This window comes from Meleagris gallopavo, chromosome 4, assembly GCF_905368555.1.
Source record: "Meleagris gallopavo chromosome 4, MGAL_WU_HG_1.1, whole genome shotgun sequence".
NCBI lineage: Eukaryota > Metazoa > Chordata > Aves > Galliformes > Phasianidae > Meleagris > Meleagris gallopavo.
The window spans coordinates 54029459-54044664 of record NC_139407.1 but is presented as its reverse complement, the minus strand read 5'-3'; positions in this window follow the sequence as shown (position 1 = coordinate 54044664).

The following is a 15206-nucleotide window of genomic DNA, read 5'->3' as shown; positions in this document are numbered from 1 at the left end:
GGCAATTGCAGAGCTGAAAGAGCTTATTTTGTTCCCAGGATCTGGTTTAGATGAGCCCTTTGATAATATCATGTGAAAAGAGTTGATGCAAAGAGATTTCCGACCTAGAACTGATAGTGACAGTGATAGACACCTGGAATTACCCACGATAGATGGACAGATAGGTAGGATAAGCATTTTTTAAACCCTTTTCTAGGAAATGAAATTTTCTTCTCCAAGGATCTCCAGAGTAGTTTAATTTAGTTTCCCCTGAGCAACGCTTCTATTCCTTTGCTCCATGAATACAGCCAGTACTTTCACAGGAAGAAGTGACTCCCTCACAACTTACCTTTGCAGAAGCCCCCTGTCACCCCTGTTGGACTCCCTTTGGCTCTAGCCCCATGCCATCTCCCAAGGCTCCCACTGCCTCACAGCACATCCCACCTTGCTGCCACATCCCTAACTGTGAGCAATTTTCCTTCAGGCAGTCATCCCTTTCAGGTGCTGCCAGGTGCTGCTGAACAGCTTCCCAGGCTGCAGCAGGACACGAGGAGAGTCTGTGCCAGAGCAAATGTCACACTGTTCTAGGACTTGACCCCAGGGTTTTCTGTAATATAATGATAGTTGGGCTTCAAAAGTTCAGCGAGTAAATTGAAGATGAACTAAAATGGAAGGTGGGACAAATCTCTCATCTTGCTCTCTACCTTTATCTAACATACTTAGTTGTTTTCACATGATGACTTCAGTGTTTTCATTCCCCATGTGGAAAGTGTCATGATCTCATTTCTAAGATAGTGATTCAAGGCAAAGGTGCACCTTTACAAAGGCTACTCCTACCCTGCAAAAGGCATCTGTCAGTCCCTTGGCAGTAGGCTAAGTGGCAGCTGATTCATGTTCACGTTGTTCAAGTTTAACTCTCTCCACAACAGACTGACTGCATTCACACTGACTAGCCAATGGCCCTGCATATCCTCTTGGTTCACAGTGATGGTCTGAACACATACATCTTTTTCACGTGCGTTTTATACTCAAAGATGCCTAAATCTGAGAACTGTCACAGCCCACTAAAGTGATGCTTTTGACATGTTCCTAGGGATTCTGTTCTTAGAGATTAAATAATAGATCAAAATTGCCATAGATTTATCACCTTGGATATTTTACAGAAATACATTTGAAGAATTTTGTAAAACAGGATGAGCCAAGCCTGGTAGTCTTCTCTACATCTGTTACCAGAGGGAATTTTCCCCAAATCTCACCCAAATTAGATCCGGGAGAGATCAAAATGAATTATTTCTGAGGAGTAATCCATGGACAAAGTAACATGCACACACACTGTTAATGATCAGTGGGCCAGAACCTGGGAGTGAACTGGAGAGACAAGTTATTTGAGAGTGTAGCTACACTGCAGGAATTAAGACGTTTCATTTCTACCATCCTCAATAGCAGGTCAAACTTACTTCAGGATATGGATCCAAGCCACTTGTCTAAAGGATAAGTTAACCTACTTTCAACCACCAAAATATGCTTCAAAGGCCTATAAAGTTACTAGCTAGCTGAAAATCATCTTATGCTTGTATTCAAATTATTTGAGAATATATAGTAAAAACTCCAGATGAGAATAGTGGTGAAGCTTCACATGAAGCTTCACAATTCTAAAGCTAGCTAGAATGTGAGACATGAGCCAAAACATCATTTGAACACACTTTATTCACATGAATGTCTGCAAATAGCAGTCTCTCTACCATTTCTCTCAGATGCATACTTGCAAGGGACTTGCTCCTTGTTTTTTGTCTTTTTCTTTTCTTATTCTGTCTACCTGAAGTGAAAACAGACCAGGACAAAGAAAGCAGATCAGCACTAGAGTACGGTCCCTCATCTTACTGGGTTGATACTCTAGGGAAGATAATGTTGGGCTTTTCACTCATGACTTTTAGTCCCATAACAATGTAGAATTTAAGTTCAATCTCTAAAATATTATCTAAAAGCAAAATCTGCTAGAAAATCTGTATTTTAAGCGTATCCGAAATCAATAAAAAGCACCAGAGAAAGTACATGCATGAGTGAGAAACCAAACATAAGAGGGCTGGCCTGAGGATATCATTATTTATTGGAACAGATTTTTCTATTCCTTATGGTTTTAGAAACAAATGGCAGGTGCAAACAAAGAATAAAATCAGTCATAATTAGTTTCTAGAATATCTTGAGTCACACAGATGAGGTCTGGGTAAATAATTCACATTTTACTCAGTAAATCTAAAACCCAAATCCATTTACAAGGGCTGCTTCAAAATTTATGCCTCTTATTTTATTATGTTGGCCCACAACATTAGAGGCAGAAGTTGGTGGTATGGCAGCTGAGACTGAACCTTTCCACCATGTAATATTCCATTACATGTTGTTGCCATGTGGCAGATGGAGCAGAGAGGCAGTCTGAGGGAACGGTGCCTGGCCTGCAAGAGCAGATGAAGAAAAGGTGTGTCATTGAATTCCTCTAAGAGGAAGAAATGGCACCCACTCACATTCTCTGATGCTTGCTGAATGTTTGTGGAGACCAAACAGTGGATGTGAGCACAGTGGGGCAGTGGGTGGTGCTCTTCAGCAGCGGTGACAGCAGCTATGATCACCTCTTCTGGTGCAGAACTTTATGAGCACAACATGCAGGCTACTGTTGAAAATTCATAGCTAATGGTTGTGACTATGTTGGAAAATAGTGTTTTAAAGCTAAGAATTTTCTCTATAAAATCATGTTATTGTGCTTTTTGTAGCTGTTGCAATTTCCATGGACATAAATAGGAGGCATTACTTTTGGAGTAATCTATGTATTCTCAGGTTAACAGGTTGTGTCAATTAACAAAATTGTCTTACAACTGTGGTAACCTTAATCATCTGCTGTGTTTCTGTTCTTAAGTACAGTAGCATTTCTTCATTAGAATATTTATGGAAATAACCAGGTGAGTTGAGGCAAGTTTCTCTTTAAGGTCAGCAAAGTTTCTGGATTCCCTACCCTATCTTTCCTCATACCTGCATAGCACTTGTGACACAACAGCACCAAATGCTGCCTCAAAAAACATAACCAATTTCTCAGCATTTTGACAAACTTTTTTGCAAACTGTTGACAAATTCTACTCCTCAACCTCATAGTCATTTATTGTCTTTCAGTCTGTGGGCAGAAATTCTGATTTGATACAGGCATGTTACTTTATATGCTCAGAAAGCGATGGGAACAATCCCACTGAGTAATGCCTCATGAAAAAACATGGGGAAGATGTTGATTAAGGTAACTGAGCTATCTAAAGGAACCAAATGAATTGCTGAGCTGCTGAGGCAAAGAAACTTGATGGCAGCTTAAGCCACTGGCAGAACCAAACAGCTGTATGGTGTTTAGTTATTAATTAATATGTAGTAACTCACAATCACTCATGGTAATAAATGGATTCACATACCAACAATTTCACTTGGTAAATTTTTCACAGAGCCTCCAGCTTCCTTTTACCAGGAAAGGTACTCTTGGTTTAAAAGCTTCAGGTGAAGTAAATCAATTGGGGAGGAGTGCAGAAGAAAAAAACCTTCCTAAAAGCAGACCCCAGGCTGAATCCCTTTTGCTTCCAGTCCTAGGCTAAATTTGCATGACATTTCCTGCCCTATTTTGAGAAATAAAAAAACTTTTCCTTTAAAATATTTGTGGAACACCATTATGTCATCTGTTCGTTCAAATATAGAAAATAAACTAGGCTTCCTAAATACTCCGCTAATTATTCTGTACTTTAGATAATAGGGAAAAAAAATTCCAAACTCTTTTTAGTGTATCTGTTTTGTCTCAGCCTCATTATCCCCCTGGATGACTGAGCCCAGGAACCAAAGTATTCACAATAACAGGATAAGTAATTAATGATATATTAGCTAGCAATAGAACTTCATACCGCCAGCTACTCTAACCCTCCTTACCTATCCAAAAAACATATCCTTAGCAACTTGCATATCCTCATCAGTTTTACTTCCACCATCAAACCATCTCTTGGAGATTTTACTAGTACAGTACAAGCTGCAGATAATTGATAAATATAGAGAATAGCACCAGAATGAACATGAGAATGGTCTTCAAATATGTATCTTTATATACTTGTGCATTTAAACAGGCTCTGGTATTTTGGGTGAATAATAGACCAGTAAGCTTTATGGGTGAACCTAATAAATTACTTGAAATAATAACTTAAATCCAAGTAACAATACACTGGGGAGACCACAGTCAAACAAGGGCCAATCAGTACCATTTCTACAGAGGGAAATATTGTTGTGTTAATATCTCCTAGAACTCCTTCAATATGTTAATAAAGAAGAGCAGCTAGCATAATTTATTCTAACCTCTCTGGGCCACTGACAAAATTCTTTGCGAGAAGCTACGAAGGAAGCTAAGTAGTGATGGATCAAGAAGCGGTGGAGGGAAAAGAGGTGAAGGGCAGAATTAAATGGTCAATTTCATCATGTCAAAGGATAACAGCAGTGAGCCCCAAGGTTCCTGCTCATCTGCTTATTTATTAATCATCTAGGAAGTGGGAAGAGCTGTGAGGCAGCAATTTGCAAGGAATAAAACATAGTTCAGTTAAAGTTCAGAGACGATTGTGTGCAACTTCTGAAACAAACAAAAAAAAAACTGTGTGACCTACTCACTCTGACAAATGAATTATCAACAAAAGCAAAGGAAGGTACACAGGGTGGAAAAAATATGAATTACTCAACACCTTACAGAGCTCTAAATTAGCGTACCAGCTTTAGAAAGGGACCTAGTTATCCTTGTAAATTACTTCAGTAAAGACTTCTGCTTAATGTGCAGCTGTACTAGATAAGCAAACATATTAAGATGCATAAAGAATGGGAACTAATAGAGAAAGGATTAAACTGCCAATGCCATAGACTGATCTGAAATACTGTGTGCAGTACCAGTGACTCCATCTTATAAACAATAATGCTGATTTAAGTGGGTTCAGTGAAGGACAATGGGAATGATCAAGAGCATTAAAAAGTTCTCTTCTGAAAAAAAATCAAAGACAACTGGGGCTGCTGACCATGAAAAAAGGGACATCACATTTACAAACACTAATGAAGGATATAGGGAAGGTGTGTCTTAAACATGCACACAGATAAAGAGAGGCAATTAGAAAGGGTAAAATGGAAAAGTAAATATTTTCTCACACAATTTGCATTAGATTCGGAAACTGAGGAAATCACTGAGGTAAAGAACATATAAGCATTCACAAAGAGACTGCTTCACAGGTATATGGATGCCCAGGATTTTCAGAGGTAACAGATAGGACAGGCTTTTATTTGAGTCAAACTGAGTTAGGGACGGCTACTATGGCACAAATCATCTCATATCCCTGCTGTTGGGTTTCTGTGAGCACCTCTCTCTGAATCATCCTGCATGTTGTAGAAGACAAAGTATTAGATAAGACCAATTTGAGATTATTCCTACAGTCACTATGAATCAAGTGCTTTCACTTTACAGTGGAACCCACTTGCAATTCCTAATTGTGATTTATTCATTGGCAGATTTTTAACCTATTTCATTATTTTTTTATAGTGATCTCCACTGAGTCTGTGCAATGCTATTTTTTAAAATCATAATGTAACATAAGTGCTAAAATTCATCACAGAGATCTAAGTATATTATATTAAGACTTTAATCTTTATCACCCAGACTTAGATGATCTTATGAAGAAATGGTAACAGATTTCCTTGATAAGACCTATTTTCCATAAAATCATATTAACTGGCATTAACTACGCTAAAAACTGAATTTTTTACTGATTGTGTTCCATACAAGCCCTTCCATAGCTTTAAGAGAGTTGATATTAGACGAAGTAGCCTGTAACTCCTTGTATCATCTCATTTCACTCTTTTTAAAGTAGTAACACTCATTACTAGTCCTCTGGATCTCTTCTGTTTTTCACAAATCGAAATGTTCAAAACCAACATTAATATTCAGAGTGTTCTTAAGGCAATTTTTTAATACTATTGGCTGCAAGTTATCGGGCACAGTAGATGTTAAAATGCTTAATGTTTTTTGTTTCACATCCTCCCCAGTTACTAATGGAATAGAAAGTATTTAATTAATCACTGTAAGAGATGAATACATCATGCTAATGATGAATACTTCTGTTTTTCCTGCATAGTGATTGACAATTTTACAATCCTGGTCAAGTACTGGATCTATGCCATTTCTAGGATTTCATTTGTTTCTGATTTAGTTAAAACATTCCTTCTCAACCCTTCTAGTCAGAAACTCTCTTTACATGCCTTTCAGGTTTCCTTTTTATTTGCCAGCTATTTCTGCCTGCTAGTACGGGCTCACTGTGATGAGTCTCCCTATATATCCCTTTTTCTCCATGTGCTACTGCTCTTGTGGCAGCTGCTTCACTTTTCATCTTAGCCAGCATGTTTTCTTACCCAGAGATGACTTTGGTGATGATTGTAGAAGTTCACTGATGGAACCAGGACCTCAGACTCCTCCAAGGAGGAGACATGTCAGAATTGCAAAGAAAGAAAAAGACTTTCTTTCTTTATATTCACAGAGATTTCATTAGTCTCCTGACTGCACAAAGAGGAACAAGTGGTGCAATTGGAACAGATCTGTAAGAGAAGTGGTGGGTGCTGGGCATTCACACTGCATTTCTCAGGGCTCTTTCCTTAGGACCAGCTCCAGCCACAGCTGCTGGGTGGAATGATGTATATCCAGGTTTAGTGAATGGGGACCATCCAAAGACCCACTTCAGGAGCACATTCATGACCTGACCTGAAATACTAACGTAGAGGCTTCTTTTAATAAATAAAATCTTGACATGATCCAGAATTTTTTAAATATCTGCTCTCTGTTTCCAAATAATCCCAAAACCTACAAATAATTATCTTCTTTGAGATTGCAAAATTGGTGAAAATCATCTTACTATTTCTTTTGACGATCGCTATTTATTCTTACACAATGAACCACCACTTTTCCTATTGACTCCAACAGAAAATAAAAGCATCAGCTAAAACAAAGGGACAAGGACATGATCAAAGGCAATCTGCAAAAAAAATCTTATACTCCTTCAAAATTGCAGATTTTTTAAAATTATTTATTTATTGGAGTTAAGATGGATGAGAATTATCAAATGGATCTAAATACAGGGAAGTCTGAAGGGGTTATAATAAGCAGGTTTTGAGTTAGAGGTAGCAAAACATTAAGTAAATTTCTAATCAGGGTAATTTTTAAATGACCTCTAAATCAAAAATAGTTTGATTATACACTGTTTGAAGAAAATTAATTATCCTCCTTATTCTTCAAAGTATGGAAATTTTCAGGCCAAACCAATTTCCAAGCAAAAGTTAAAGAAGGGCAAAAATAGGACTTTAAAAGCTGGCTGCAACCTTAACAACAGGGAGAATACTTTTTTTCCATAATAAAGAGAAAGTTGATGTGACAAAACTGCCTTAGAGGGCTATAGATTTGATAATAAGAAGGGGGCGAACAAAAACTTTAATAAAATCCAGCACCTACATTTTAGTTGAAACTTCTTTCATGTGTGGTGTTGAATAGTCCGAAATGGGACTAACACAGGTAGCTAGCTGCTCCTGGGATAAAGTTTATTTCCTGAAGGAAACTCTTCAATGTGCAAATGCTACGAGTGAAAATAGACATCCCAAAATGGGGTACTGCATTTCTTCCTCTCTGAAACATTACTCTGCAAGTAGAACAGAAAGCTGAATGTTTTCTGTTCCTATAAATTCAGCAATGCAAAGCTTGTTTCACACATGGAGCCCCTGCTTCTCATTCCAGTATCTTAAGTTCTTCTGTCAGTTGGTGGTGGACCTGTTGGATACAGATAAGATGAAGAAGATTCAGCCAAGGTGAAATAGCATGTTGCAGCTTAACTCAGACTTCCCTGATAGCATCAAGGCTGAACTTGACTGTTGGTTGCACTTTATGGATATAGTGATGAAATGCAGTCATTGAATTATCTTGACTCACCCATTTGCTGGGCAGTTCAAGTTTCTAAAAAACTTGATTATATAGCTAAATACTGGGGAAAGTCATATATTAGCAACAGAGCTGGATGAATGGTAATTCATTTGTGGTTATGGGCTTTTTCTTCATTTTTTATTTGTCAACCTTACATGTGATTGTTTGAATTTTTTTATTTTTTTTTTGGTAGAATAATTTCTATAAATATATTTGGTATGCAGGTTATTGTAGGGCAGTTTAACCTGACTATCTGATATTAGACATTCATAAGGGGATCCGATTGGACATATCAATCACATGTTTATTTTCTAATTGGATGAGAATATCTCTCGGAATCTTTCTGCTTGTAAAAATAATAATAATTACAAATGCAAAGTCATTGCTGCACTGATTATTCTTGCCAATATGCTGGAATATTTGTGGAAAGCAAACACAAAAAGGATGTGAATAGTAAATTACAGCTCATTCATTTGAACAACTATTTGCAAAAAATGCTTGGGAATATTCCGCCAAATGGTAGTTATTGCTATCGTCTTCCTTCTCTTGTCTCTGAGCCTCCTCATTGGTTGAAGGACTGTTGGTGGTAAGCAGTTGACCTTTCAGGACTTGTCAAAGCAACACACCCATTGTGAAACCTAAGTTAAAAATATTTAAGTCAAACTTTTTGATATGGGGTTTTTCCATTCCCACTCCTCTGTCTAGAGTACAGAGTGATGGTTTGTATTTCCCTGTATACACTATTTGCTTGTAAACAAATATTTTAAAGGTATGTAAAATATATTTAGCTAATTTCTACAGGATATATTTCACTCAGGATGGGTTTTCTCCAGTCCTTCTAGGAATCACAAAAACTGAAGTGTGATTTATAACAAATTGTCTCATAATTTGGAAATCCCAGCAGAATACATGTCCCTTTATTTCATGGCTCTTCTGATCCTCTTTACATATGACTTCCAGTTTAGCACATGGCCTAATTCAGAGAGTTACTCACTTCTATTCACTCATTAAAGTAGGACTGGAAGAAAACTACTTGATCTCCATCCATATCCAAACGCTTCTGCCTCGCAAGCAAGAATTCACTGATTCCTTCTGGATAACTATATCATAGACCTGACTACATGGGCATCAAAAAAGCTGAAGATACAATCTGCATAAAATTTACATATATTTGCATACATATGCCTGGTCAGAAAATACAGCAATTCACATTTCCACATCATAAGAGGGGTACTGGAACTGCTCTCTGTTCTTTTGGTGTGCCTTTCACTGTGTTGTTTTGTTTTTTTTTCTCTTACAGGCATCTGTTTCACTCACAAACTTTCAAAGTCGCACCCATGCCCTATGATTAGAGATCAATTTTTTTCAGTTTTTGTCCTTTACCTGACTACATCTACTCTACACAATTTCTTCATCCTAGCAGGATTCTTTGAAAATGTCTTAATTCAGCACTATTTATGTATTTGAAACATTTTCCACTTGTGGCATAGTTCCCTAACTTCACCCTTCACCATCTTAGATCTCTCCATTTCTGCCTCCACAGCTCCTCACAAGTTTTACTTCTGCTGTGGAACAGAAGAGCAGGATGGGAAAAATAGTGCTGTACTCAGGCTGTTGTCATTGAGGTAATTTTAGTGGCTTCCCTCTTTTCTGCTAGGATAATGCAGCTGTCACAGATGGTGTGCTCAATGATATTCAGCTACCATCCTAGGTTTATTGGCTTGACTGTAAAACCTACAGAACATACTGGAGAGATACTGAAGATGAAAAGAGGTTCAGAGGGATGGTAGTTAAACACACTTAGTGTAATCTTAATTTCTTCAATTTCCTGCAGTCTGGTCAGGTGAAGAGATTGTTTCATGAGAAGTCACCATAAGGACTAGCATATTAGAAAGAAGGTAAGAGAAAGGAAGGGGAAAGGGAAAGAGAAAGAGAATAAGGGGAAAAAGCTCCTTCTTAAAAATAAATTCAGAAAAAAAGCCATGACTTAGATATCATTGAAGTCTGCTTTATGTGCAGTCTATGCTAAAACATAGAGAAAGTGACAGTGATTACTGCAGTCTTCATAGCAACAGAAAAACAAAAAATTGCATCTTAGCCTTTTCCGTTGGACTCCAAATCACACTGCAATAAATTCCCTTATTTCTGTAAGGACATCCATACCACAGCTAGAGATGTGCTCTAAGTTAGGCCAACAGCAGCAATATTCTTTAAGGGAATCTGTTTTCTTATGCAGACTTTCAGCTGAGTCTAACTGCCAAAGCTAATCATGTTGTTTTTCCCCTGGAGCCCTGATTCAGTCAATTCTGGGGCAAAGATTTTGTATAGAATTTCTTCCCCAATTAGAGATTTCCACAGACTGGTTTCAAGTGGCTAATGAAAATGTGCAGGGATTATAAACACACTTTCTTCTGGGTATTTTGGGTATGATTAATCCTGTTTCCTGAATTCAGAACACTAATATGTATATAATGAATTCTTTCTACTGTTGTTCCCATTTCCTTTGGACTTCAGGTATGAAAAAAGGGGTTAAAAAAAGGAATTTGATTAGAATTGCTTTTAGTGTGAAACAATTGAGCTGGAGCTAGGAAGATAGTTTTGAAGGGATTTTTCTGCCACTATTTTCTACTAAAAGTAGGTTTATATATTCCATTTTGTCATACTCTCACCGAAAGACAATGACTGTATTCTTGCATTAACAGTTTAAATGTAGATTGAAGTACACTTTAAGAGTACATATCAAGGTTACTGTTAAGTAGCTCATTGTTTCTAACTGTGCAAAGAAGGTTGTGCGTGTACAGTGTTCACTCAGTTTTCAGTTAATCATAGAATCTTTTGAGTAGGAAGGGACCTTTAAAGGTCATCTAGTCCAGCTCCCATGCAATGAACAGGGACATCTACAGCTGGATCAGCTTAGTCAGAGCCCTGTCCAGCCTGACCTTGAATGTTTCCAGGGATGAGGCATTCACCACCTCCCTGGGCAACCTGTTCCAGTGCCTCACCACCCTTATTGTAAAAAATTTCTTCATTACACTCAATCTAAATCTCCCCTCATTTAGTTGGAAAATAATTTTCCCTTGTCCTGTCAAAACAGAAACTGCTGAAGAGTCAGTCTACTTCTTTCCTATAGCCCTCCTTTAAATACTGACAGGCTGCTCACAGGTCTCCCTGGAGCCTACTTTTCTCCAGGCTGAAGAGCCCTAGCTCTCTCAGCCTGTCCTTGTAGGAGAGGTGTTCCACCCTTTGGTACATTTTTGTGGCCCTTCTTTGGACTCGCTCCAACAGGTCTATGTCTCTTCTGTTCTGTACCACATCCAAATGCAGTACTCCAGGTGAGGTCTCACCAGTGCAGAGTAGAGGAGCAGGATCACGCTTCTTTTGATGCAGCCCAGGATACAGTTGGCTTTCTGGGCTGTGAGGGCACATTGCTGGCTCACATCCAGCTTCCCATTTACAAAAGCCCCCAAGTTTCTTTTGTCACAGTTTTGCTCTATCCTTTCATCCTCCAGCTTGTACTGACAGTGGGGATTGCCACAACCGAGGTTCAAGATGTTGCACTTGGCTTTGTGGAACCTCATGAGGTTCACCTGGGTCCGTTGCTTGAGCATATCCAGGTCTCTCTGGAGTGTCAACAGCACCACACAGCTTGCTGAGGGGGTACTTGATATTTTCCAATGAATTAACTGTCTTGGGAAAATCTAACAGAAGAATCCTGTACCTTACCTTCAGGTAAAGAACTCAAAACTTGTAAACTCATTTCTATAGCTAGAGCAGGACCTCTGAGTGAAAAATGACTGTGAAGTAAGTGAACAGTGCATAATAGGTTAACTATGCAAACAGAATTATTGAATGAATGTAATGTATTCTACTAGTGAATGTATCAAATCATATACCTATCTAGGAACAGATAAAAGATAGATTTCAAGTGCCTATGTATAAAGTGGTTGGCTTCCTTAAGGATGATTTAGGAGGAAGCGTGTAGGATTTTAAAAGATGTTTTACTTTTATGAAATGCACTGGGGCTCTTCCTTACATTCTTGTTGCTTTGGAATTAAAAGCACATTTAAAGCATTAATCTCCTACAAATACCTATTAACAAAATGTGCTAAGATTAAACCTGTAGGAATGGAGACAGTGAAAATTAGTCTCAGTGACTCCTATCAAGACTATCAAATGTACTTTGTTGCAAACAATTAAGCCAATGTTCAACAATAACCACTTCACTGACAATTGATGTAAGCGTCTGAGGTAAAAGACCAGCTTGGCTTTAACATCATCAGATGGTGTTACCATTTCCATATTTGCATCATATTTATGCTGTATAATCTTGTCCTACATGACACTTGTATGTGTACTTGCAAGGAGCTGCATTTGTTTTTGTATGTAGGTTTTCTTGATGATTAGTATTATGGGAAATAATTTTCTTAAAAGGTTAATTTTAGAAGTTATGGAAATGCATCTTGAGCCAAAACAAGAGAAGGTTTCTTGACATATATTCTATCTGATTATTTTTCCTCCCAGATGTAAAATCAGTTAATATCACCTTCCATTGTGTAATCAGGAGTGAATGAAAAAGACAAAGGCTGTAAAATGGCTTATTAGCTGTAGGTTTAGCTTTTGTTCAAGGCAACTGCGTTAGCAGATCTAAGCCTTCAAGAACAACTGTGCTGGTTTTGTGTGCATATGTTTATATTTTCCTCTCCGTGCTCAATGAGACAATTATTACTCTCACTTACTGTCACTTGAAAAAGTTCAACTGAATCCATGGATCTACTCCAATTTTTTGAGCTCTAAAACTGTCATCTACTGCCTAAATTGTATACTCTACCTTAAAGGAGTACCTTTTTATGAGTTCCATTACACAGTGATTCACATCCATCTTCAGAGAAACACAGTGAGAGAATTTAACTGATTGCAGAGGTTAATTTGGTCTATATACTTTGTCAATAGTAGGTCTGAGGAAAATTAGCACCAATAATTATAATACTGGTGTAAGTCATGAATCTTATTAGAGTGATTTTTAGCAATTTAAGGGCTAAAGGATCACAAATGTCAGGACTTCAGTAATATCCTTGGCTTTTAATAAATGGCAGACCTTGTTAGAATTTAGGCTCCTTTTGCTTGCGAGCTTAATCAGTATCCAAGAACACAGAAGATAAAATTATCAATTTGAAACCAGTGTTATAAAGCTAAGAGAGTCAAGCAAAATTGTACATGAATATTATTAGACTGTATTAATTGCAAAAGGAAAACACTGATTTTCTTGACTAACATCAATCAGAAATATTTTTTCCTTTTGAGTGACTGTATCTGCAACTAAGAAACTGGGATTTCTCCGTGAGCACCTCATACAGGCCCACACAGAAGAACTTTGGTTTATCAAGCAAGTAAACACCACATCATCAATAAAACTAGAATTCAAACATGAGACTTCAAACCTAATAATAATAATAATAAAAAAAAATAGGTTAGAAAGTAGCATAAGTATAAAAATGCAGCACAAGTTTAGTGGCAGAAATGAGAACAGCAAGGAAACAAACCAAAATGCACTTGATTAGACACATCTACTTTAAGAAGACAGAATTCTGAAAGCACTTCAATACTCAAAGGCAAACCACGGGGGAAAATGAAGAAAAAAAAAAGCTGGTTTCCCAAAGAGCATAATAGATGAGCTACTCATATGAGATGACAAGAACATAGTAAATTTACCACAGTTTTTCAGTTTTGCTTGGTTCTCCTCTAGATATTTCCAGTGATACATAGGTCACTCTGAAAGTAATGGCTCCTACTTGTTTCCATGGAAACTACAACAGATACAAAGAACACAGTAACACTGTTTGATAGAACAAATTCTCAGCTACAAAACACAGTTTTCCAACATAGTTACCACTATTAGCTATGCATTTTCACCAGTGGTGAATAAGAGCCTGTATGCCACAGTTGTAAAAAACTGTATGGTCATCTGGAACGTGGCTTGTCTTTCACACTGCTATCACCACTGCTGAAACACACCATCCTCTGCCTCACTGTGCTCACATCCACTGTTTGGTCTCCGTAAATGTTCAGCAAGCATCGATGAATGTCAGTGGGTGCCATTTTTTCCCAAACTGAAGAATTCAATGGCACACCTTTGCTTCATATGCATTTCTGTGTCAGACACCATTTTATCAGACTACCTCTCTGCTGCCATCTGTCACATAGCAACAAAATGTAATGGAATATTGATGGCAAGGTTCTACCTCTGCTGCCATTGAACCAACATCCACCTCTGATGTCATAGGCCAACATCATAAATCTGGAGGCATTGGTTTCAGAGCAGTCCTCATAAAAGTATTCACAGAACTTAGATACGATTGATAATTTTCAATCATATGCATCTGATAAATTTCATCTGTTAAAAAAAAAAAAAAAAGGCTAATAAAAACTTGAAGCCATTAACAGTCATACCTGAAAGTGCGGAAACCTGAAAGTAATATATACAGGAAGGGTTGGAGATGTCCTTGCTAAAATATATAAATATTTTCTGTCTAATGAAAGAGAGAAAAAAGAAGAGCAGTCCCCAAAGAGAGTGTAATAATTTAATAAATTTTAATAACCTGGATGAAAAACAGAATTTTCTTAAACCTGAAGGAAATTTCACAAAATCATACCACAACAACCATACTTCTGTCTGCACAAAAATAGAAACTACGTAAGTAGGAAAGAGGATAAGCCATATGATTTATTTTAACTGAGTCAAAATATGATAAGTTTTGTGTAAGCAAATTAAGGAAATGTGCTCTAGGCTGGAACAGTTAGAAAGCCATACGGGAAGGAGGAAATCACAATGTTTTTTTGCTATATTTGTGCTACACTCCTACAAAGGTTTGTCCTCAGTCTAGCACCTATCAATACTTCCATTATTAGTGACCATAAATCTAGAAAAAATATAGTCACATTTATATCACACTGACTGGGGCAAGACTTCCAGCATAATGATGACCTGCTTAGAATCCAAACATTCTGAACAAATTTCAAACTTTTTATGAAACCAATTTTCACAAACATGAAGTGATGGAGTTGCCACCACTGTAAGTTCTTATGAGTGTATTAGACTTGTATCTGCCCATAATGAGTTAGATACCATTGATGTTCCAATCCAGTGACAAAATAGCCTCATGAATTCTTTCTCAGGTATGTAATTTATTTTAGTCTCAGTCATGGATTATGAATATGTAAATAGGATAAAGGC